A 27,020-nucleotide genomic window follows, 5' to 3' on the forward strand; every position below is an offset into this window, starting at 1 on the left:
TAGGTCAGGAAATTGTATCTCACCTGAATGGGGTTTTATATCACAAGAGCTGTGCAGGAACATGGAGGTGATGGCGTCCACCTCTGGGGAGCCCAGCAGCAGAGGAGGCGGCTTCAGACCCAAGGTGCAGCTCCTCACTCCCCTCACCTGGCAACAGTTCCCCACGCCCACTATGCCAGGGAGCATACTGATTGGCTACGGCTTTATGACCTCATCCATGCCCACTCCCCCCCTTTGCAAACTGTCCAACCAGGCACACCTCAGGGGAGGGGAACCCATATAACCTCGCGAGATCGTCACATCACAGTCCCTTCCAGGCTGCACTGGGCAAAGCGTCCGTGTGGTGGCGCATCTTTCTCCCCCTGCAAAGAGGAAGCCAGACACTTGAGAATCAGGAAAGCCGGAGTGCTTAGGGCCAGGTGTCTGAGAAGGGGGAGGTGGAACGGCTGGATCCTGATGGAACTGATCATCGAGTGACTCAGACTTCCCCATGGTGAGTTCTTGAGTCTGCGGACTCCAGAGGTGAGGGCTGGGCTGGCCCTGGAATATGGGTGACATGCCTTGTCCATGCACACAGCGACTTGGGCTCAGCACCAGAGCCTTCCCTTCAGAGTGGCTGCACTCCCAACTCTTCTCAGGTTGTGCAGTGAGGACAGGAGGGTGGTCAGGGAGAATCTGGACTTGGAGTACAGGATTCATGCATGAAGGAGCTGTGATCTGTTGGATGGCGCCTGTCTCTCCTTTCTCCCAAGCAGCATACTATACCACAAACTCTGTAAATCAGAGAACCAGCTTGGACTCAGCTTTTGGGTGCAGGGATTGGGAAGGGCATCTGATGATGAACTTGTTGGCTGAGTTCTGAGGCAGCTGCTATATGTATCCAATTTCGTTTCCTTCTGTGATTTTTACTCTTCACCCTCACATAGTCTCAATGTTTGTCATGATCAATATTTTTTATTGTGCTGTGATGCCAAAAATTGGAAAAAAATTTATGAGGCCACTTTTCCCAACGACCATCAGGATGACAGCTGTTGTCTAAAGAAGAGTAAATATTTTGAGTAATAAATATGACTGCAGACCATAAGTGATTGTGTAGTGTATCACTCAGAGACTACTCAAAAGAGCTTCTTAATGGATTTGCCCATTTCACATGTAATGATTATTGCTCAAGGATGCTTCTCGGTATTGGCTATATTGAGGAAGTTCATTCTGCCCTTGGTAATCCTAATAGTTCAAATAAGAATGCAGAGAGAATGCAGTAGAGCTAAAGCTGATTTATATGGAGGACCAGTCAGTTATGGTAGTGACAAGAGGGACTTAATGGGCATTTTCATGTGTCCCTTTCCCATTTATTTGTTTACTTGAAAATCAACTGCAGGCAGAGAAAGGAAGAGAGAGGAAGGGGAGGGGAGAGAGAGAGAGAGAGCTCCCATTCAATGTTTCACTCCCCAGATGGCCTCAGTGGCCATTGTTATGCCAAGCTAAAGCCAAGAAACAGGAGCCAGGAGGTTCTTCCAGGTCTCTCACATGGGCGGCAGGGCCCAAGCACTTGAGCCATCTTCCACTACTTATCCCTTGCCATTAACAGGGAAATGGATCAAAGAGTTACATAGAAATAAAAAGAGGGAGAGAGAACTACACCATTTTTGAGATATATTTACACAATGCCCTTCTTTGTCTTGATTTAACAAAGTGACTGAGAAGTGTTGCCTTTGGTTGAGTGTGTGACATACTCACACATGACATACTCATACATTTTTTTTGACAGGCAGAGTTAGACAGTGAGAGAGACAGAGAGAAAGGTCTTCCTTCCATTGGTTCACCCCCCAAATGGCTGCTACAGCCAGCGTGCTGCACCAATCTGAAGCCAGAAGCCAGGTGCTTCCTCTTGGTCTCCCATGCAGGTGCAGGGCCCAAGCAGTTGGGACATCCTCCTAATATATTTCTTTAACAGCGTAAGTCTAGGCCTTTTACTGAGGTGAGGCCAGCTCCAGTCTTCAGGGCTTGTTTTGCCTTTCTTACTCATTAGCTCAATATGGAAAGAGTTCCTGTATTGTATTGTGTTCTGTTTTCCATTATGTACTCCAGTTAAAATAAACACTCATATTCTTTAGAAAATTATGTAACATTTTATTAAAAATTACCTTTATAATTCACATGAAGCCAAAACATTGGTGTAAATTTCCAGAATGCAAATCCAGCAAAAAAAGAAACATGATCATGATTGCAGTCAGGTCTTTGTGGTTTAGGAGATACGTTCTTGATACTAATTTATCAGCATTCCCTCATATTCCAAAATTGTAGACTGAAGTTGTATTGGACTGAGCACAAATAATGCAAGCATTAATCCTATATATATATATATATATAAATCTTGTACAGATTTTAAGGATAGTGTTTCTTCTCCCCCATTCCCACCCTCCCACCCGCACTCCCATCCCACCTTCCACTCCCTCTCCCATTCCATTTTCCATTAAGATTCATTTTAATTGAGTTTATATACAGAAGATCAACTCTTTACTAAGGAGAGATTTCAACTATTTGCACCCGCACAAACTTAAAAAGTATAAAACAGAGTTTTAAGACAAGTTTCACCATTAATTCTCATAGAACAACTCATTAAGGTCAGAGGTCCTGCATGGGGAGCAAGTGCACAGTGACACCTACTGCTGATTTAACAACTGACACTCTTGTTTATGCTGTCAGTGATTGCATGAGGCTCTTAATATGAGCTTCCAAGGCTATGGAAGATGTTCACAAACTACATCGGTTTTTAGACAGGACCATATTTAAAGTGGAAGTTCTCTCCTCTCTTCAGAGAAAAGTACATCCTTCTTTGATGACCCCATCTTTCCACCAGGGTCTCATCCACAGAGATCCTTCATGCAGAACCATTTTTGCCACTATGTCTTGGCTTTCCATGCCTGAAATGCTCTTATGGTGTTTTCAGTCAGGACTTAGGGGCTAATTTTGAGGTCAGATTGCTGTTTAGGGTGTTTGTCATTCTATGAGTCTACTGTGTGGACTGCTTCCCATGTCAGAACTTTCTCTTCTTTGTAATTCTATCTATTGTTATTACCAGGCACTTGGTCTTATTTATGTGATTCCTTTGACTGATGGTCCTATGTATATGATCAATTCCATACTTAATATGATCACTTTATCACATAAGATGGGATTAGTGCCACCCAGTTAAATGGAATTTGGAGTCCCATGGCAAGTTTTTAGCTTCACCCTTAGGGGTAGGTCTGTGGGAATGTGTGCTGTTCTGTACAGCTCCTCCCTCTCTCATTCCCACTCTTATTTTTAACCTGGACCTATTTTCAATTGACTTAATACATCTATGATTAATTCTATGTTAAGTAAGGAGTTCAGCCAATGATATTAATAGAAAAGAAAAAAAGAATATAAAATAGATAAAATGAAATAATAAAATGTTCCTTAACAGTCAAGACAAGAGCTATTCAAGTAATTGCTTCTCATAGTGTCTGTTTCAGTTCTACAGTTTTCCCTTTGGGTGCTCTTTTGTCACAAATCAGGGAGAATATATGGTATTTGTGCCTTTGAGACTGACTTATTTCACTAAGTATGAAATTTTCCAGATTCATCCATTTAGCTATAAATGTCCAGAATTTGTTATTTTTTAACTGCTGTGTCGCATTCTATAGAGTACATATTCCATAGTTTCTTTATCCAGTCTTCCATTGATGGGCATTTAGGTTGACTCCATGTCTTGGCTATTGTGAATTGAGCTGCAATAAACATACAGGTGCAGATGTCCCTTTTGTTTGCTGATATCATTTCCTTTGGGTAAATACCAAGGAGTGGGATGACTGGGTCATGTGGTAGGGCTATCTTCAGATTTCTGAGGTATCTCCATACAGTCTTCCATAGCGGCTTTACCCATTTATATTCCCACCAACAGTGGATTAGGGTACATTTTTTCCCCACATCCTCACCAGCATTTGTTGTTTGTTGATTTCTGTAGGAAAGCCATTCTAACTGGAATGAGGTGAAACCTCATTGTGGTTTTGATTTGCTTCTCCCTGAATGCTTGTGATCCTGAGCATTTTTTCATGTGCCTTTAGGCCATTTGGATTTCCTTTTTTGAGAAATGTCTATTTAAGTCCTTTGCCCATTTTTTGACTGGTTGTTTGCTTTGCTATTTTTGATGTTTTTGATTGCTTTGTATATTCTGATTATTAACTCTTTATCAGTTGCATGTTTTGCAAATAATTTCTCACATTCTGTTGGTTGCCTCCTTACTTTTCTGTTTCTTTTGCTGTACAAATGCTTCTCAATTTGATATAATCCTACTTGTTAATCTTGGTTTTTATTGCCTGTGTGTCTTTGTGCCTAGGCTGATGTCTTGCAGGGTTTCCCCAATGCTCTCTAATAATTCAATGATATTGGTTGTAGATTTAGGTCTTTATTCTATTTTGAATGGATTTTTGTGTAAGGTGTAAGGTAGGGGGTCTTGCTTCATATTTCTGCATGTAGAAATCCAGTTTTCCCAGCACCATTTGTTGAAGAGACTCTCCTTGCTCCAGGGAATTGTTTTAGTTCCTTGATCAAATATAAGTTGATTGTAGATGGTTGGATTGATTTCTGGTGTTTCTATTCTGTTCCATTGGCCTATCCATCTGTTTTTGTACCAATATTAGGCTGGTTTGATTATAACTGCCTTGCATGTCTTAAAATCTGGTATTGTTATGCCTCTGACATTATTTTTGTCATATGAGATTGCTTTAGCTATCCTAGGCCTCGTATGTTTCCAAATAAATTTCACATCATTTTTTCTAGATCTGAGAAGAATGTGTTTGATATTTTGATTGGTATTTCATTGAATTTGTAAATTATTTTCATAAGAACCAACATTTTGATGATGTTGATTCTTCTGATTCATGAACATAGAAGTATTTTCCATTTTTTAATGTCTTCTTCTATTTCTTCCATTAGAGTTTTGTAATTCTCATTGAAGAGGTCTTTGACCTCCTTGGTTAAATTTATTCCAAGTTATTTAATTTTTTGTAGCTATTGTGAATGGGATTGACCTTAGAAGTTCTTTCTCAGCCATGGCATTGTCTGTGTATAAAAAGGCAGTTGTTTTTTTTGTGTGTTGATTTTATATCACACTATTTTACCAAACTCTCATGAGTTACAGTAGTGTAATGCTTTCTTAGTAGTTTCCCCAGACCTTTTATTTTTTGCAAACATCTTGGGCCCTGAAAACCTTGTGTGTTATAGACTCTCAAGTTAGAAGTTCTGTTATCTTTGGGCTGTTTGTGAAATTTCAATTTTCTCATAATGAGACTCCCTTTACCAGGGCCGTAACAACAGATGAGGAACAGAATGTAAGAGCTAAGACAAGTGAATTTTGAACATAGGACACTCTTTTTTGTGAATACTTTGTTAATATTTTTAGATTCTTGGACTTTGATTAATGACTGAATAACTTCCTGCAAGGCACATTGCAGGGAAAATTGGATCTCCCAAAGGAAGAGATGGCACCACATTGCTGATTACAGTCTTCACCTGAGAGAGCCATTTGTCGTGGAAAGGAGTAATGAACAATTCTGATAATGGCAGACTAAATGCTCTCTAGAAAACAATCAGATATTTTCTAATTGGACTCAGATTCCTGTCCCATGGCTTGGACTGAGGAGATTGGAGAGAGAAACACACTTCATATGCAACACCAAGCACTGGGCTCTCACTCCTTTGCTAAAGAAGCTGTGATTCCCAAGCTTCCTACAAATACAGACACCATTTTTCTTCTTCCCCTCTCTCTCACTTCCCTCCTTTCTCATTCTAGCAAACCCAGATGATATTTTTATTGGAAACATCTATCTTTAAACTTTTCATGATAAAAAAATCAATGAATTGACTGCAAACTCATCCAATCAAATCTTTATTCATGTTTATCTTGGATTAATGTGTAACTATGGTTACAACAACAATACTGAATTATAAGTCTACCATGTTTCATGGATCTGGCCTTTTATGAAAAGCTATTTATAGATTTCTAAGCCGTATGGTCAAAACATTAGCTGCCTTCTCACTCCAAGGAAAATGAGTACATGTAGCCTAAGTTGTTTCTTGGCTTTTTGTTCTTTTGTCTGAGCATCCTTTTGGTGTATTGGAACCTCAACTACTTGTCAAGACATGTTCTTTTAATCACTAGACAAAAGAACAAGGATGAAAAACATTTTCTCATGTAGTGACATTTAGAGATCACATTCCAGATGATAACGTATAAGAGTGCTGTGACTTACAGGCTTGTGACAGAAAAGTCAAGTTTATAAAGGAATGTTTAGTTTATAAAGGAATGCATGAGGCAAAAGTTAAATGCAGCTCTGAAACACAAGGAAACAAGGCTGCTACACAGAGAGGTTTAAGGAATTGCCCAAGGTCAGACAGCTGATAAGTGGTCAAGGAGGAATTTAAGCTCTACTCCTTGTGACCATGATAATCTAGTTGCTTAACCACAAGGATAGTAATTGCAAAGATTCACTGAGTACATGATATGAGCCAGTCTACAGTGACTTGGAAACCACATCCTTTACTTCACACTGAAATTACCAGACTCTATGTGTCTATGCAGTGTGTTAGCTCAAAAACAGTGTAAATGCACCTTTGATGGGACTAAAAGACAGGATGAGATTTTGACAGAAGTAAGATGGGGGTTGGCATCTGGGTGGTGGGGAGAAGACCTGCCCTGTAGAAATTTCAATGAGAACACCTGCTCTGTGTGGCTACTGCCTCTGTTCCACATCATAGCGATCATCCTCTGCAGGGGCAGTAGAAGCCAGATCCTTCCTTCCCCTTTTCAATAACAGATTCCTTGATTTCTCAGTCGAGCACACCTGTTGTCACAGTGTCTGAGTCCCAGGAAATGTTCTTTTAAAGTACTTATTTATTTGAGAGGCAGAGAAAGGGAGAGAAGTAGACATAGAGAAATCTCTCATCTGTTGATTCACTCTTCAAATGTCCACAGTGGTCAGGACTGGGCTGGGTCTAAGTCAGGAGCCAGGGACCCAATCTCCCAGGAGGTCTCCCAGGAGGGTGGCAGGAACCCAATTACTTGGTTCATCCCTGCTGCCTTCCTGTGTAAACATTAGGCAGAAGTTGAAATTGGGAGTTGAAGCCAAGAGTCAAAGCTGAGCACTCTGATATGGGACAAGACATCTTAACTGCTAGGCCAAATGCTGAACTCAAGGAAGTGTTCTTAAAGAGTAGCAACATACACTTCTTTCTTTTTTTAAAGATTTATTTATTTAATTTGAAAGATAAACACACAGAGAGAAGGAGAGGCAGAGAAAGAGAGAAAGAGAAGTCTTCCATTTTCTGGTTCACTCCCCAATTGGCCGCACCAAAGCCAGGAGCCAAGAGCTTCTTCTGGGCCCAAGGACTTGGGCAATCTTCTACTGCTTTCCCAGGCCATGGTAGAGAGCTGGATTGGAAGTGGAGCTTCCAGGTCTTGAACCAGCACCCATATAAGATGCCAGCACTGCAGGCAGTGGCTTTACCCTCTACACCACAGCGCCGGCCCAGGAACATGCACTTATTATTTGCTGTTGTCCTCCTGGGTGGGATGGAAAGTGGGCGACTGGAGCTGTGGGGCCCAGTTTGTACCATGAGGGAACCTTTGTTTGAAAATGACTTATTATTTATTTGAAAGGCAGCATTTCAAAGAGAGAAGGACAGTAATACAGAGAGAGAGGAAGAGCATCTGCTGGTTCACTGCTCAAATAGCTACAACTGCCAGGCCTGACCAGGCTAAAGCCGTGAGCTAGGAGCTTCATCTGGGTTCCCAAGCACTTGGGCCATCCTCCACTGCATTCCCAGTTGTATTAGCAGGGAGCTAGCTCAGAACTAGAGCAGCCAGTAATGGAACTGGCACCATTATGGGATGCCAAAGTCTTAGAATGTGGTTTAACCCACTACACTACAATGTCAGCCCCTAAGTTACACTTTTAAAAATTTATTTTTGCTTGCTATTCATAGCTGAAATAAACTCAAATAAACACTATGTTGACCAGAACCTTCTAAGGCAAGCACTGTGATTAGCTCCATGGGCAGGTGAAAAAATGAGGCCCCAAGAACCTGAATATCTTTCTCAGGACCACACAGCCAAGTGGTAAAGGTGTGTTTCTTCTGCCCCTTTTTATGCACTATACTACATTCACCAAATATAAGACTAATCAAATAGAAGAAATCCCAGTGGTCTTGTGTCCTTAGGTAGAACACCTACCTAATGCTGCCTTTCAAATAAATAATAAGTCATTTTTGTAGTAACACAAAATTGTGAATACAACTCTAGTGGCTTATTAGCTGTCCATGGGTAGTTTAGTTCAAAATCCTTCCACAAACACCATGCAGATAATACATGGTATTTTGCTAAAGATGGTTTTGACTTCAAGTCGCTAAAAGCCCAACTCAAACTGGGTTGAAGAATGAGAAAATTCAGACACAGAGTGGACCTGGGGTTGATGAATTCCATAGCTGAGTGATGTTATTGAGAACATGGGTTCTTTTCACCTCTGCCCTGTGACACACAGCATAGCATTATCTGAAAGTTGGTTCTTTTTGTGGCAACAGGAAGGATGGCTTGGAGCAAGCAATTGATATTATCTACTCTTCTATTTATAGCAAGCAAAAAGAGAAATGGGTTTTCTTCTCTTTCTTTAAAACTAAGGTGGGGGTGGGTGTTTGGAACAGTGCTTAAGATACCTCAGGACACTTGCAACCCAAACTAAAGTGCCTGGGTTCAACCACTCAGCACTTCCAATTCCAACTTCCTGCTAGTGTGTCCTGCCAGTGTGCATCCTGGGAGGCAAAAGGTGATGTCTCATGTAGTTGGATCCCTGCCACCCATGAGGGAAACTAGACTGAGCTGTCCACTTCCAACCTCATCCTGTCCCAGGCATAATCATGGAAGTGGATGGAAGATCCCTGTCTTTCAAGTAAATAAATAAATATTTAAGTACATGAATAAATCAATTGATAAAACAAAGGTAAAAGGTGTCATGGTGCAGTGAGTGGGTTAAGCTGTCACTTGGGATGGCCACAACCCATATTAAAGTACCTGCAATCAATTCTCACTTCTGCTTCTGACTGAGCTTCCTCTTAATGCCCCAGGGAGGCAATAGGTGATGGCCCAAGTATGTGGGTTCCTGCCACTCATGTGGGAGACCAGCATGGAGTTCCTACCCTCAACCTGGCCCATCCCTGGCTTTGCAGACATTTGGGGAATGAACCAGTAAATATAAGATCTGTGTTCTCTGTCACTCTGCCTTTCAAATAAACAAATCTTAAAAAAAATCTAGGAAGAATTTTCCCACCAACTATCTCTTGTCCAATAGCAATGGTTGGAAGTATATTTTGAAGTAAGACATTAACAGACAAATGCTCATCATGGCCAAAGAAGTGGACACATTGCAAGGCTGCTTGTGGCAGACAGATCTATAATGTTTTAAGAGGAATGCTCCCTCTGGACTAAATACTCAGTGATCTTCTTTTCACCCTTCCTTCCCTGCCCTCGCAGTGGCCTTCAGTAATGGCTAAATGTCCCTGCCCCAGGATACTGCTTTCAAAACTGTCTATGGCCACAGAGAAGAGGTGGCCTGAGGAGTGGTCACTGAGAACAGAGGAAAGCCTGGGAACCTCAGGGACTCCTTTTCCTGGCCTGGAGTCCCTGCTCCTATGTCACAGGTCTGCAGCAGAGCATGCCTGTCACCTCCCTCAGCCTGTGACACCTCTATTAACATTGCCCATGACTACATTAGACTTGGGAATCACAATGGACTGTCCACTATCTCAAGTCAAACTTCTAGATTTGCCACTAAGTCAAATCCTCAGTGTGTCCCTCCCAAGCAGTGAGGTTGGGAATCAAGTTCTCAGCTGGTCAGAGGCTTCTGACCTGACCAGCATTTGGTGGAGTGTGGCCTGTCCCCACCTGTGAGTGGGACCTATTCCCTCAGCTGCAGATGTACAGAGGCTGCTGTGTTTAGCTCCTGGTCCAATCTTTGGTGTCTGGAAGGATTCACCAATTAAGCATCTGCAGTGTGTGTGGGAGGTGGGGGGGAGGGAGAGTGGTTAGGCTGTTGCTGTCCCCATTAAAATGTAGTAGTAGAAATACTGTCCCCAGGCACTACTGGATGAGCTCTGCACTCGCTCTGCCCTCTTCTCCAAGGAATCATCCAGGAGGTACCACTTCTCCTTGGGCCCCTCTGACTTTTTCTTTTTTAAAAGATTTTATTCATTTATTTGAGAGGTAGAGTCACAGAGAGAGTGAGAGACAAGGAAGGAGATCCTCCATCCACTGGTTTACTCCCTAAATGCCTACAATGGTAAGAGCTGTGCCCATCCGAAGCCAGGAGCCAGGAGCTTCATCCAGGCCTCCCACATGGGTGCACTTGGGCCATATTCCATTGTTTTCCCAGGCCATAGCAGAGATGCATAGAAAGAAGAGCAGCTGGGACTTGGACCAGCACCCATATGGAATGCTGGTGCCACAGGTGGAGACTTAGCCTACTAAACCACAGTGCCAGTCCCCTAAATTTTTCTTTATCGGGGATGAGGGTATGGGTAGCATAATGCTTCAGGCTCCATCTGTGTGCTAAGGGGAAGTAACCATGGGGGGCAAAAGGGGCTGTACCATAGAATCTCAAGGTTCTGTGCCTGTTCCTATCTCTGTGCTTCTTCTCAGGTAGTTTTCTTCTCTTTCTGGTTGTGAAACGTGTCTGTCACCTAAAGACTGTGAGTCCTGCACCAGCTGCACAAACACTTTTGTCAGGGCTGACTGGTTCAGGTGTTTTGCATTCTTCTTCTGCAGTCTCCATGCTGCCTCAGGCAGTGCTGGCCTATGGTCATTCAAACTTATTACAACTGGGGTCTCACCCACAGTATTTAGATAAATACATGTCTAAAGCCATTTAAAATAATTTCTGTGTTTAGAAATGAAGACGTTGCCATTACTTATTTGACTACATGCCTGTTAAATGACTAGCTCTGGAGCTGGTGCTGTGCCATAGTGGGTTAAAACCCCAGCCTGCAGTGCTGGCATCCCATATGGGTGCCAATTCCAGTCATGGCTGCTCTTCTTCTGATCCAGCTCTCTGCTATGGCCTGGGAAAGCTGTAGAAGATGGCCCAATTCCTTGGGCCCCTGCACCTGTGTGAGAGACCTGGAAGAAGCTACTGGCTCCTGACTTCAGATGAGCTCAGCTTTGGCTGTTGCAGTCATTTCAGGAGTAGACCAGCAGAATGGAAGACCAACCTCTCTCTCTCTCCCTCTCTGTAACTGTCTTCCAAATAAGTGAAATGAATACCTAAAAAATTACTAACTCCACCTTGACTTAAGTACTGATCTTCCAGTTGGAAGTTAATGCATAACTTTCAAATTAATACAAAAATTTTCAAAAATAACACTTTCTCTTCAATGCTAAAACACTGGTGCCTGGCTTCTGCATAAAAATCTCTTGAGTGACTTGCCCAATTCTCTAATAATTTACCAAGGCATCCCTGATACCAGCACTTCTGGCACCTGCATTAGCATTTCTGTTTAGCAAGTAACTATGCACTTAGATTGCAACAGGTCTTTTAAATGTTCAAGAATTTTACACCATTTATTAAGTGTAATAGTTTATTATAAAAATTCTTATTAGTACAGAATATTTAGAAAGATTTTATTTAATAAATATAAATTTCATAGGTGCAAATTTTGTGTTTTTTTTTTATTTGACAGATAGAGCCAGACAGTGAGAGATAGAGAGAAAGGTCTTCCTTCCATTGGTTCACCCCCCGATGGCCACTATGGCCAGAGCTATGCCCATCCAAACCCAGGAGCCAGGTGCCTCCTCCTGGTCTATCATGTGGGGGCAGGGGCCCAAGCACTTGGGCCATCCTCCACTGCCTTCCTGGCCCACAGCAGACAGCTGGACTGGAAGAGGAGCAACTGGGACTAGAACCCAATGCCCATATGGGATGCCTGCACCGCAAGCAGAGGATTAACCAAATGAGCCATGGCACCGGCCCCATCATAGGTACAAATTTTGTAATATAGCAGTTCTTCCCCCCATACCTGCCCTTCCAATCCCAAGCCGTTCTAACTCCTACTCCTTCTCCCATTCCATTCTTCATTAAGATTTATTTTTAATTATCTTTATATACAGAAAATAAACTCTATACTAAGTAAAGATTTCTTTTTTTCTTTTTTTTAACTTTTATTTAATGAATATAAATTTCCAAAGTACAGCTTATGGATTACAATGGCTTCCCCCCCATAACTTCCCTCCCACCCGCAACCCTCCCCTTTCCCACTCCCTCTCCCCTTCCATTCACATCTAGATTCATTTTCGATTCTCTTTATATACAGAAGATCAGTTTAGCATACATTAAGTAAAGATTTCAACAGTTTGATCCCACACAGAAACATAAAGTGAAAAATACTGTTTGAGTACTAGTTATAGCATTAAATCTCAATGTACAGCACACTAAGGACAAAGATCCTCCATGAGGAGTAAGTGCACAGTGACTCCTGTTGTTGACTTAACAAATTGCCACTCTTGTTTATGGCATCAGTAATCACCCTAGGCTCTTGTCATGAGCTGCCAAGGCTATGGAAGTAAAGTACTATATACTAAGTAAAGATTTCAACAGTTTGCATATACACAGACACACAAAGTATAAAGTACTGTTTGAAGACAAGTTTTACCGTTAATTGCAGTAGAATAAGCGTGTGATATTGGCATTCCATATCAGAATACAGTTGGAGTCCCAGTTGCTCCACTTCTAATCCAGCTTGCTGATAGTGTACCTGAGAAGGTTTCAACTGCTAGAGCCACTACCACTCATGTGGGAGACTCAGATGGGATTCTGATCCCCAGCTTCATCCTACCTCAGACCTGGCTACTCTGGTCATTTTGGAAGTGAAACAGTAAATGGAATATCTGTATCCTCTCCCTCCAAACCCCCAATATAATTGCTGTTCAAACAAATAAATAGATTTTTTTAAAATTTTTGAATTCCATGTATCATTTTTACATAATATGCATTTTCCATGAAGTTGTTGAGGAATGTTTACGTATATGGATTTCAAAATTTGTTGCACAAAATAAAGATATTTTAATTCAATTTTCCACTAGTTTTTTTGAAAACCTCTCATATTTTCTGTTATTTCTACTTTTCTATAAATAATATATGTATTTGCATTTTTGCAAAACATTGATTGTATTTCCTTCCTCATTTTGTCCCTACTGATATCACTCTAATTTTTATTTCTTATCTGTGCAATTGTATTCTGTCTTGCAATTTCTTCTCATCTCATTCTGTCCTATTTGAAGTGATCAGATCAAACTTCTTTGAGAGCAGTTTTTAACTTGTTACTCTCTTGTACAAAAATGGTTAAAAAAACAAAAGAAATATTCATATTTCATTAAGAATAAAGTACATAATATTTAGTCAGATGATTATTTATACCATAAATCCAATGGCCTGTTAACTTTTTTTTTTTGAAAAAAAGACATCTATTTGAAAAGTGGAGTGACAGGGAGGGAGATAAAGGGAGGGAGGAAAGGAGGGAAGGAGGGAAGGAAGTGGAGGGGGACAGGGAGAGGGAAGGAAAGGGAGAGAGAGAAAAAGAGAGAGTGCGCATGCAACCTGGGGTGGGGAGAGGTTCATCTGACGATTCACTCACCAAATGCCCACAACAGGTGGGTTGGGTAAGGATGAAGCAAGGAACCAGGAATTCCACCCAAATCTCCCACATGGGTGTTAGAGACCTAAGTACTTGGGCCAACATTTGGTGCCACCCATGCACATTAAAAGGAAGCTGGGTCAGAAGCAGAAGCAGGGTTCAGTCCCAGGCATTCTGATATGAGTTGTAGGCATCCCAAGTGGTAGCTTAACCCACTGCACCATAATGTCATCACTAGTATTTTATTTGACATTTCTTTGATATTTGATATTTCTCTAGCATTTTGAATTATTTTACCTAGTTGGTACTGTGATACTGCAGATTAATATGTTGCCAGTGATGCTGCCATCCCATATGAGCACCATCTTGAGTCTCGAGTGCTACATTTCCCATTCAGCTCCTTGCTAATACATATGGAAAGAAACAGAAGCTGATCCAAGTTATTGAGTCCCTGCCATCCACATGGAAAACCTAGATGGAGTTCCAGCTCCTGGGTTTGGCCTGACCCAGCCCCAGATCATGTGGCCATTTGGGGAGTAAGCCAGCAGATGGGAGATGATTGATCTCTCTCACTCTGCTTTTCAAATAAGTAAGTAAATTTTTTAAAAATAAATTTATTTTCAATTGTTTTCTCTTTAGCTTCTAGAATAGCATTTTCCTTGGTGCTACTGTTATCTGTTGACTTGTCTTTCTCGGTCTCTTAATAGAGCACAGCACACCTCCTAAATGTTGACACCCTGTCACAGATGTTTGGCCACTTCTGTTCTCTAAATTACAGACTCTTGAGCAACCTAAATAACTCTCATGCATAAACTCGCCTATACATACCTGAGGACTCCAAAATCTTGGATTTCAAGTCTGAATTAACTTTCATTTTCAAATGACTGATGAAAAAACATGTCTGAAAGACAGCATTTAACCTTTTGGTTAAGATGCTGGTTACACACACTGGAGTTTCTGGGTGTGATTCCTAGTTCTGGCCTCTGGGAGGCAGCAGTGTGATGGCTCAAATAATTGGGTTCTCTACTCCTGGGCCATCCCTGCACATTGTGGACATTTGAGCAGTGAACCAGAGGGTGAATACCCCTTCTCGGTCTGTCTTTTTTCCTCTCAAATTAAAACACAAAACAAAACAAAAAATCTATCTCTATGTCTTCCAATAAAATGACTGACTTAATGGCTAAAGAGCAGTTTCACTCTTAAATTCAGCAAAAATAATTCTTGGCTGTAAATAATATTTGAATAATGTATAATTATAAATCAAACTTACATGAAAGATATGGAAGAGAGAGCTGTGGCAATAATTTTTACATTTGGCTTTGATACTTTTTTTCATGTAACCTTAAAAAATCCATGTGAATTCATTGTGCCTAAGTTTGATGTCCTTAAAATTATAGGCTCATCTAGTTGAGGCAGGTAGTATAAAGGGAGGTGGCCAGAATCTGACAGCTCATCTTGCTTCTGCCCCAAAACATCTATGAGACACTGGCAAGTCATTTTACCTCTCTAGTTCTTTCTCCCTTGTAACATAAGAAGACCGTCTTTCTATTTAAAGGATTTATTCTACACATTCCTATCTTAAGGTAAGGTTTACATGACTGTGAAACATTCTGTGACTGTCAGATCTTCTTCAATTCTACTGCATTGTTAGCAGTGTAATAATCAAGCTGGCACTGAAGATGAAGTGCTAAACAACATAGGACTATCAGCATAGGTACTACTACAACATAAGGCTTCTGATTCTATTAGGAGCTACAAAGATAGAATCATTTGAGTTCATGGAAATGTTTAAATTTAAAAATAGAATCACTATATTATTTTTCAGAATCAGTATAGTTACTAAAATTTTTATTTATAATAATTGAATATTAGTAGTGTAATTTCTGATAGTATATTCCGAGTATTATATATTGCAATATTGTACAATAGTATATATTGTAGTTCTACAATACTTATAGACTAACTAAAAGTATAGGTAGCAATATTTATTGCTTTTCTTTATTTCATTGAGTTTGATCATAGCATATGTCAATAAATCTTCCTATTTTAAATTAATGACTAAAGAGATTATCCACTGTTCAGCCTCCTGGCTTTGGCCTGTCCCACTCTGCAATACTGTGGATATTTGAGGAGTGAACCAGAGGATGAAAGATCTCTTCCTTTTCATTCCCCCTTTTGCTATAACTCTGCCTTCAAGTAAATATCTAAATTTATAAAACAAAGAGCTTATCCACTGCAAATTAAACACCATCAGAAGGAAAAATTCAAATTGGAAAGTATAACAATTTGGTAAAAGATGAAGTTATTTGTTATACAGTAAAGAGACTATTATGTGATCCAGAATTCTTCAAAATTGTGTGGAGGAAAAGGAGCACTGATCACTGACTCTCACGCTTGGAGGTATACTTGATTTCTCTATCTGTATTTTCTGGTTTTTTTATGCACCAGTATAATTGTCAATCCAAGTCCCTGCCACACACAAAGGAGATCTGGAAAAAGCTCCTGGCTTCAGTCTGGTTCATCCCTGACTGTTGTGGCCATTTAAAGAGTGACCCAAAGGATGGAATATCCTTCCCTCTTTCTGTAACTCTGTTTTTCAAATGAATCTTTATTTTTCAAATAAATCTTTAAAAAAATGCTGAAAGGTAGAGAAATAGGGCAAACAGCTAGAGACAAGGACCCGAGGAATGAGATGGTGGAAATTTCTCTAGCTTGTCCTTTTGCCTAATATATGTCAGATTTTGAGTCCAACAATTGGTATCTCAGAAATGCCAGGAAGAAGGCAAAAAAAGGCACAACAAAAGCTCTATCTCTTAAGCCAAATGATTAGGAAAGAGGCAGCCTCACAAGACAGAGCTATTTAAATAACTGCCCACCTCTACTGAGGCCAGCAAAGGCTGAAAGCAGAGTGTAAACTGCAACTCTGGGCAAGCTGTCAGCCAGGACCATCCATGGAAACCAGCAGAGAGCTGCATCTGCACACCTGTCCAAAAGTAAAAGAATTGTCTCTCCCTGTTGGGTGTCAACATAAGCCAGCAGGGATCCTGGATTTATTTCCCATCTGAGAATAAGGCAGGACCTCTTCTATTCATTGGAAGAGCATAGCCCAAACCATCTATAACAGGTTTGGCTAAATAGGATGTAGGTTCTCATCATAATCACTCGGACTCAGAAAATCACCTGTCATACCAAGAACCAGGCAAATGTCTACTTCAATGAACTCAATCCGTAGATAGCAACAATGAGAAAGCAGAGATGTTAGAATTATCTGACAGGGTTCAGTGAGACAGTTATAAATTTGACTGCCTATATTTGCAAAAGACATGGCTGTCTAAATAAAACAAAACAAATTGAAGAATCTACAAAAATAAAATCTTGAAACCAATAAGTCCAATGAGGGGTCTTAGAATACAAAATAAACATGCAAACTTAGTAGTGTTTGTATAAAGTAGCAATGAATTACGGGCAACAAAATGAAAACTCTAATAGCAAGTATAAACACTCAAATGAAGAAAAGGGGCCAGCATTGTGGCATAGCAGGTTAAGTTGCTGTGTGTGATGCTGACGTCCCATACGGGTACCGATTTGGGTCCCGGCTGCTCCACTTCCAATCAAGCTCCCTGCTTATTGTGCCTTGGGAAGCAGCAGAAGATGGCCCAAGTCCTTGGTTCCCTGCACCCACATGGGAGACCCAAATGAAGCTCTTGTCTCCTGGCTTCCTTCGACCTGGCCCAGCCTTGGCTGATGTGGCCATTTGGGGAGTGAACCAGTGCATGGAAGAACTTTCTGTTTGTGTGTGTGTGTGTGTGTGTGTGTGTGATGTGTGTGATGCCTTTTAAATAAATAAATCTTAAAAGAAAAAAATACCATAGCCTGCAAATCTAACAAAAAATGTGCAGAACATGTAAACTGAAAGCTACAAAACACTGATTAAAGAAAAAAAATTCAGGTAATATTGTGATAAAATAAACAAATAAACTGGACATTGAACAATCTTATTCACAGAGGAAATATCTCTAAAACTAAGTACATAAAATGATGTTTTGAGATATATTATTTCAATAAAAATGTTATAATTGAGGTATGAACAAAATACTGCAAGAGATAAGAAATTATTCACATGCCTAGAATTCATCTGTGAAATTTTGAAGAAGCCAGACTTTATCAAAGAGCTGAATAATGCTAAGATCATCTCAACCAAAGGAGCAAAGGGCATTTTAGGCACAAGAACAATGCATGCAAAGGGCTAAATGAGTGTCACCAACCAAGAAGCTGACACTGACATAAAACAGTGAGATCTCTCCCTTGGTGGTGGGCAAGGTGCTTCAAGGCAGAGCTTGAAAGATAATTCTTGCTGATGTGAACTCTGGGAGACAGCAGGTGATGACTCAAATATGTGGATCCTCACCATCCCTGTGGGAGATCCAGATTGAGTTTCCAACTCCTGGTTTTGGCCTGTTCCAGCCCAGGCCTTGGTGGGCAACTGGGGAATGAACTATTGGATGGGAAGAGCTTTCTTTATCTACCTCCATCTCTCTCTCTCTTTTAATATCTAAAATAAATAAATACAAATGTAAATAATAATCATAAGGATGAAGGTTATCTTGATCATCAGCCTAGTGTATCATCATAACATTGGCACAATAGTTGGATAAGCCTGTTATTCCTGATCATTTCAGAAATACTTCAAGATATTTTTATTTTTTAGCTCATTAAACTTGATGATTTCTTTATTTATTGGAGGATTAAGCTTGTTATTATGAAGTAAATTGAAAGTATGTCATCACAAAACTTAAAAGAAAAATAATTAAGGGGGGGAAGAAGGAAGGGAGAATGAAAAGTATTATGTTAAGGTTGTATATTTGAAATACACCAAATACTTTTATATATATATATAAATTCTAAAAAGTAAATAAACCAATGACTCCAAATTTTAAAATATCACATATTATATTTTGATTAAAAGATTATTTTATAGACAAAATTATTTTGGAACCAAGAGAAAATTATGATCCAGCTAAAATAACTTTTACATTTATCCTATTCAAAGAGGATTTGTTATTAAAAGGCAGAGTCTTTAGTTCAGTTATTCAGTCACTACAAATTCATGGAGCATATAGAATGTGCCTTTCCAAGCATTCAAGTCTCCCCTTTGTCTCACCACTTAGGTTTTCTCTTCTTTTCTCACAAGCATTTGTCATAATCCAGAACTACCTTGTTGCTTTATTGGTAACTTGTTCATTACCTTTGACTCCATTGGACTGTAAGTTCCACAGGAGCAGGAATGTCTTTTATTCCCCTGGGTGTCACTAGGGCCTTGTTTGAGTAGGCATTCAACAAGTATATTTTGAATGTGAGCTTGGGCCAGAGATGTTGTGCCTTAAGAAGTTGAGCTGGGTCTTGAAGAATGTATCAGATATGGGAAGATTAAGGGAAGAGGGAGCAATCCAGACAGAAGGTCATCATGAGTAAAATCATGATGGTTTTGTTTATTCTAATTGGGAAGGCAGCAAATGGGTTGAAGCCATGATTTTATGTTAGATGTTTTTGGAGAAAAAATAAAGTTGTCAGAGTAGGGACAGATTCCAAGGAACTTCCAAAGCCAGGCAGGATTTTGGAGCTGGAAGTGTTTTAGGGATCCAATCAATTCCCTTAGAGATGAAGTAATTGAAGTCCTAAGGGGTGATAGTCACTAGGTTAACAAGAAAGTTAATGCTGTAGGATCAGAATCTTATTCATTAACTTCTAATCCAGTGCTCTTTCCATGGTAATTTGGAACTATTAGAATACAGAACAATATATGATAAAATGGGTGTTTATGATAAGAAATCTGGCCCCATATGTAAGGTGAATTGGTAAAAGGAAACTCTAATTCCAGAGAACACGCAAAAGACTTTGAACTAATATTGGCATGACACATATGAAGCCTTGATGATGGTAGGGAATATGTACAGGGGAAAGAACAGACACTCATTGTAGGGTAAACAAGAAGAACAAAATCAAGTGCTATTCCTGCAATGGGACTGCCTATGAGAAAATAGGTCTTGCCCTGAGAATATCTTTGTTCAATCCCACCTAGAATATTTACATGATGTGTTTTCAGTTACATTTTGAGAATATATTTTGATTGACTTATTTATTTGAGATGTACAGAAGGGAGAGAGAGAGGTCTTCCATCTGCTGATTCGCTTCCAAATGACCATAATGGCTGGGATTGGGCCAAGTCAAAACCAGGAGCCAGGAGCTTCTTCCAGGTCTTCCATGTGGCTTCAGGGGCCTAAGCACTTGAGCCATCCTCTGCTGCTTTCCCAGGCACATTAGCAGGAAGCTGAATTGGAAGTAGAGCAGCTGGGACATGAACTTGTGCCCATATGGGATGCCAGCACTGCAGGTGGTGACTTAAACTGCTACACTACAGTGCTGACCCCTTGCGGGGTTTAAGAGTTTTTTGGGCGCTGTTGCTATGGCATGGCATGGCATATAAAGCCACCACCTGCATTGCCGGCATCCCACATGGGCCCTGGTTTGAGTCCCAGCAGTTCCACTTCCAATACATCTCTCTGCTATGGCTTGGGAAATCAGTAGAAGATGGCCCAAGTCCTTGGGCCCCTGGAACCATGTTGGAGAGCTGGAAGAAATTCCAGGCTCCTGGTTTGAGCCCAGCTCCAGCCATTGCAGCCATTTGGGAAGTGAACCAGCAGATGGAAGCTCGCTCATTCTCTCTCTCTCTCTCTCTCTCTCTCTCTCTCTCTCTCTCTCCATTTCAAATAATTCTGCCTTTCTAATAAATACATTTTAAAAAAAAAGAGTTTGCATCATTCAGCCAATCAATGAATCAATTAGATCATCAATGAGCAATGGGTCCTGAGTATCTTCCAAGATTGGAACTTGACTAATTACTTTAATTATAGAGTATAATAAGTCAGAATGATACAGTTATTGATCATTTACTTGAGAAAGAAAACTTATATACCCTTGAGGATAGTTCATGGAGGTGAATCGATCTGAGCCTTGACAAATGAGTAAAATTCAAGGGAAGAGAATATTTTGTTAAAAAAAAAAACTTCTTTAAAAATATACTTGAAAGGCAGAGAGAGGCAGAGGGAAATTGGATCAATAATAGGAGATAGTTTATCTTGGGTCTCATAAAAAAGCCAGTATCAAATATTGCTGATAGGAGTAGCAAGGCAGAAAACAAACCAAGCTATTAGAAAGACATTGTAGTTTTAGGCAGAAGAGTTTACCATGATTTGAGAGCCAAAAGAGTTCAAGTTTTCTGAGCATAAATGTAAAATGAGAAAAACACTGTTCAAGTAAATTTTCAAGAGCAGGTCAGAAGCAAGACACAGGTACTGAGGCTTCTGATAACTAAGTGAAGGGTGACAACAACATTACCAAGGAAGCATGTGGCTGCAGTAAGAGAAGGGCAGGTGCCTGGGATATTCTGAAGGTAGATCTGATAAAGTCTGTCAAGTTGTGGAGGATGACTTTACCCTTGACGATCTTATCAAAATCTGTTTCCAAAAAATAAGATTCGAGTCTCCATCCTTTCTCTCCCTTTCCTCCCCTATTGACAACCATGTCTTCTACTCTTTTTCAGACCACTGGCCCAGAAAAGCCCATCACAGATATTTGCCGAAATATGGTTCCATAGAACAGATTTCATAGAGACATTCCATCAAAAATGTCTGCCCATAAGAACTTTATAGTACAATGAAGGATGCCATCCTGCTTTTCCCTTTTTTTATTTAGAGGTTTCTCACCCAGAATGCTCACCTTTGTATCTTTGCTAAATGCATCATTCTTTTAAAAAATACCTTGAAATACACTACTTCCCCTTGTTTCTTGATTCATTCCATCTAAAGGTATTTGCACTTATTTATTAGTGACAACCCACCTTACATCTTAATTTTGGTATCAGCTTCTTAGTTGGTACCTCCTGCAAAACACGAAATGTGCCTTGAGGGTCTTAATGTTTATTCCTTGGTAGTTTAGACCAGTGTTCAGCACAGAGTAGGTGATGTGTAACTCACTAGTTACACTGAATTGTTGAGTGGCACAGTTTGGATTCAGGCACATGGAATTTTTTTCTTCTGAGCTGTCATCTCTTAACTCATCTCCCTGCCTCTAATCCTTCCTTCATGATACTGTATGAATTATTGTTGCAAATTTTCATTGAGATCCTATATTTTCCAAATATTGAATGGTCTGGTCATGATGGATTATGAGCCAAAAATCAGACCATTGCTTAATGCCATTTCCTCAGATTAGAGTGCATTTCTTCTTCCAGGCAATTTCTCTTTTTACCTATAAGCCCAAGAAGATCTTTCGAGTTGTTATCATCACCTTGAGTGACTCCAAACTTCACCTTAGCTAAGACATTAAAAATCAGATAAAATTCATGTGGTGAGGCTAGAACTGTGGTGCAGTGGGTTAATCTTCTGCCTGTGGCACCAGCATCCCATATGGGTGCCAGTTCTAGTCCCAGCTGCTTCTCTTCTGATCCAGCTCTCTGCTATGGCCTGGGAGAGCAGTGGAGGATGGCCCAAGTGCTTGGACTCCTGCAAGACCCGGAAGACAATCTTGGCTTCTGGCTTCAGATTGGCTAATCTCTGGCCATTGTGGCCATTTGGAGAGTGAAGCAGTGGATGGAGGACATTTGTCTCTGTCTCTCCCTCTCACTGTCTGTAACTCTACCTCTCAAATAAATGGATAAAATCTTTGAAAAAGAAAGGAAAAATATTTGTGGTTACCATGTAGTAAATTATTTTCTGATGCTGTCAAAAAGCATCTAAGCCAGAATCGAGGAATCTCCGTACATGTCAAAACTTATGGATTCAATGGTGGGGACACTCTAATATCAGGTTAACTCCTTTAGCTGTGATTTTGGGCTGACACAAGAAAACAAAGTTAGAAATATTATGACACCTGGCACAGGTAGGCACCTCCCTGTCTCCACACTGTCCAAATATATAATATGTACTTCCATCTATGATAGCTGGCATGTTCCAGAAATTCACTATTATTTCTCTTCTCTCCAACTCAGTGATATAAACTTGAACCATAAATGGTCAAATATTGTGGTTGAATAACAACACCTCTACAAAAGACACGCTCCAGTGAAAATTTTGCTGATTATTTCAAGTGAGGTCATGACAGATAACATACAATTTCCTATTTGTTTTTTCAGAGTTGCTGTAAATTATTCTATTTTGAAACATCTGTTTCGGAGTGACAAAACATTACCAAAATGAAGGAACTGTGCTTCTTTTGAGCTCTGAGAAACTGGAACATTAAGTGGTGTTTACTTGCACGGTTATGTGATTTCTCATGTTGAATCTATTTCAACTTGTTTCATACTAGAGAACACTGGGAAATATTACCTGAGAAAATGTTCTTTTAGCATCTCTGAAAAGTCAAAAGTCTTGTTTTTGTTGGTATCATCTGACTTCTCCTTCCATTAAAGCCCAGAAATCATAGAGAATGTGACTAGTAGGGGGAGTTTATTTCCTACCAAGGGATGATATCTTGCAGAGATTCTCAGACATTTGAGTCCATGGGGCTTCTAAAATCTTGTCCTTATTTCCCTGTGCATTAGTAGATAATTTTTGCATCACCAAAGTCTATCTGCAAGATCATTGAACACTCATACATTCAACAATGATTTACACCGCTTCCAGTGCAGCAGGTACCATGCTCAGTGTTGTGATGCAGCAGTGGGTAGAAAAAAAGCACAAGGTTCTGTCATGACAGCCACAATGTAGTGGGGACAGACATCAAATTATCAAATAATCATGAAAATTAATGAGAATATGTGACTGTAGAGAACATGGTGCTATGAGAACATCTGAAAGGGGGTCTATCCTCAATAAGATCAAGGATGCTTTCCCCAAGGAAGTGGCCACTACAGTGATTTGTGAGTGGTGGGAGAGAACTAAAACTGCACTGCATGCAGGGGATCCAGCAGATCAAGGGCCCTGAAGGTCAGTAGGCATGAGGTGGATTGCACAAAAAACTGGGAAGAAATGACAGGAAGGGCAGGAGGGGTCTGGCCATGCAGCTGTTGGCTTTATTAAGAGCATTGCCCTCTGCAGCAGGTTAAGCCACTGTCTGTGACTCTGGCATCCCACACAGGGCTGGTTCGAGTTCTTGCTGCTCCACATATGATCCAGTTCTCTGCTCATGCACTGGGAAGACAGCAAAAGTTGGCCCAAACGTAAGGACCCCTGACACCCATGCTGTTGTGGTCATTGAGGAGTGAACTAATGAATGGAAGACTTCTCCATCCTTTTCTCTATAACTCTGCCTTTCAATTAAATAAAATAAATAATTTAAAGAAGGATACTGCCTTTATCCTGATAGTCTGGGAAACTTATCAAGGGTTTACAAGCAACCAGAGACAAGATCAGGTTTGTGTCTTGAAAGGATTTCTAGAGATAAACAGCAGGCAATACAAGAAGTGGGGGTGGGGCATGAGCAGAGGGAAGTAATTTGAGACTATTGTAGTTGTTCAGCATCAAATGAGGCATCTTTGATGATAGTGGTGATGGAAAGTAAGCTGGGGGAGGGGAAATTTGAGGTAAATAGGACTCATCCAAGGGGGCAAATCAGATATATGGCACGATCCCTGGATTCTTCTGTGGGCTAAAATCTTCATAAGTGAAGGGTTTAGACATACTTATCCTTGAATGAGTTGTTTCACTGATCCTTCAGAATTCCTTTATTTAACTGTTATTCATGGAGCACCTATTACAAATTATTTTGCCCACAGGTGGTATCGGATTAGCCAGAGCATCTTTTGAATTTTGTACCTCTTGGTGCCAGAAAGTCTGGGTAAGGTAAAAATCATTTTGATCAAAATGAAAATGGAATTTAATTACCAAAGTTCATGTTTCACTTGGCAAATCAAATAAATGCACTCTTTAATTCTTTATAATTTGTAGAATTCCTAACTACCTCACACAAGGCAAGAAGGTGTAAAATGAGTCAGGGAAGATGCTAGAGACTCCCAAGGCCACAAAAGCATGGGAAGTCATTCTTGGGGGTCAGATCTTCCAAGTCTGAGACAAGGACTACAGAAGCTTGTAAGGCAGCCCTCTGAAGGAGAGGGTTTTCTGTTTTAAACAGTTACTCTGTAATGAAGAGATTCAGACCTTCCTCTTCCCACTAGGAAAAAGCACTTCCGTTGCTTTCCTCATTATCTAGAGTAACAGTGAAGTGAAGACATAGTCCAAAAAGCAGACGGTACAGCCGGTGCCGTGGCTCAATAGGCTAATCCTCCGCCTTGTGGCACCGGCACACCGGGTTCTAGTCCCGGTCAGAGCACCGGATTCTGTTCCGGTTGCCCCTCTTCCAGGCCAGTCTCTGCTGTGGCCAGGGAGTGCAGTGGAGGATGGCCCAAGTGCTTGGGCCCTGCACCCCATGGGAGACCAGGAGAAGCACCTGGCTCCTGGCTTCGGATCAGCGCAGGGCGCCGGCTGCGGTGGCCATTGGAGGGTGAACCAACGGCAAAGGAAGACCTTTCTCTCTGTCTCTCTCACTGTCCACTCTGCCTGTCAAAAAAAATAAATAAATAAAAATAAAAAAGCAGATGGTGGGGCCCGGCACTATGAGTTAATCCATCCAGCCATATTGGCAATGGTTTGAGTCCAGGCTGTTCCACTTTCAATCCAGTTCCCTGCTAATGCACCCGGGAAAGCAGTGGAGGATGGCCCAACTCCTTGGACCCTTACACCCTTGTCGAAGACCCTGAAGAAGCTTCTGACTCCAGCCTTGCCCAGACCCTGGTGGTTGTGCTCATTTAGGGGAGTGAGCCAGAGGATGAAAGACTTCTCTTTTTCTGCCTCTCCCTCTCTGTAACTCCGACTTTCAAATAAACCTAAGAAAAAAATTAAAAATTAAAAAAGTCACAGATGCTATTTCTGTTCTACAAAATGTGTCAGTTTCTTTGTAAGGTTAATTGCAATTTGGAGACATTTTGCACTTGATGGAAATCATTGGGGCATGCATAGGAGTGATGACTGGCCCGCAGCCTCCCATCCTCTGACCCACAGTGCTCCTTTGAGGAAGACACCGCAGAACAATGATTGGTTCCACAGTCATGACTGTGTGAGAACGGCTTTATCATGAAAAAGTGAGAAAGGACTCAAAACAAGGTTTTCAGCCAGAAAAAGCACTTTCCCTGATATGGGCAGGCAGAAAGGGTTAAATCAATCAGATTCATGAGCTAGGAAACCACGCCCCCACCCCTTAAGTAGCCCACCTGTCTTCTCCCACCTGCCAATCAGATTACCAACCAAGCCCAATTTGGGGCGTGCTCTCCCAAGCCTCCAGAAACCTCTTTTGGCTGCCCCTCATTGCCCACACTATGTGGTTTTGGGGTCATTCCTGCCTGCACGGTTTTTCCTCTCCATGTGGCTCTGGCCTGTAATGGCCTGCACATGGCCCTTGTTCACCCCACGCCTCTTGGTGTGGGCAGCCTTCTGGCTGCCTCTGGAGCCTGCTGGCTTGCCTTGCCGCTGTTCTGCCCACATGCTCTCTCTCCCTTGCAGCCTCTGGTCTACTCCCTGGAAAAGCCTGGTATTCAACAGCTGGTTTCAATTTCTGACTCCCTTTCTCATAATAAAACCCTCACCTTCCTGTGTATTTCACACTCTAAATGCTAAACAGTACCATGTTGTCTGTTTCATTTACAGAAACTCAATACTTAGAATTCTTATGTAAATAGACAAGAACCCTCAAGATATCAATCTTAATAATTTTAAAATAAAGGTAAATGATTCCCCCCTCACCCCCCACACCAGCAGCAGCACATGATGATCAAGGGCACAGTGCAGCCAGAGTCACTTGGGACACCATGGTTCTCAGCTGCCCTCTGAGATGCACACAGAAGGCCACTCCACAAGGTCCCAGCATGCCTTGACCCACCTCCTACCAAGCTCTCCCCGACTGTCAACACTCACAAGGCGAGCACAGCCCTTGAAGATATAATTTCCCGGAGTAAATTAGCATTGTGCACTTGATTTTTCTGCAGAAACTCAGGCTAAAGTGTTCCCCAAAGTGCCACGTGTGCAGCAAGCCAGCAGGAGAGAGTGGAGCCACACTCACAAGGATGGCTTTTTCTTCTCTCGCTTTTCCATGCTCTTGGTGCCACTGCCTATGCTCTCATCCATACCTCCACAGTTGGGTTAAACCTCCATAAAAACAATTCTCGGCACTCACTCGTCCTGTCCTGGCACACAGAGATTAGTGGCCTGCAGCTTGCCACAGCTTTTATAGCGAGCTGGGGTGGGGGGGTCTCTGGGAGCTGCAGACATCTGAGA

The 27,020-nt window shown here is 41.1% G+C and overlaps 1 protein-coding gene across 3 annotated transcripts in view; it reads left to right on the plus strand.

The window, feature by feature from the left end:
• Positions 1–249: 249 nt before the first annotated feature.
• LOC100350369 (zinc finger protein 300-like) overlaps positions 250–27,020 on the plus strand; it is a 122,895-nt gene continuing 96,124 nt past the window's right edge. For all 3 annotated transcript variants that reach the window (XR_011385166.1, XM_070065871.1, XM_070065870.1), the window contains exon 1: positions 250–493. The gene's annotated coding sequence lies outside the window, so the exon portion shown is untranslated. The remainder of the gene's footprint in view (positions 494–27,020) is intronic.

This window comes from Oryctolagus cuniculus, chromosome 21 (assembly GCF_964237555.1).
Source record: "Oryctolagus cuniculus chromosome 21, mOryCun1.1, whole genome shotgun sequence".
NCBI lineage: Eukaryota > Metazoa > Chordata > Mammalia > Lagomorpha > Leporidae > Oryctolagus > Oryctolagus cuniculus.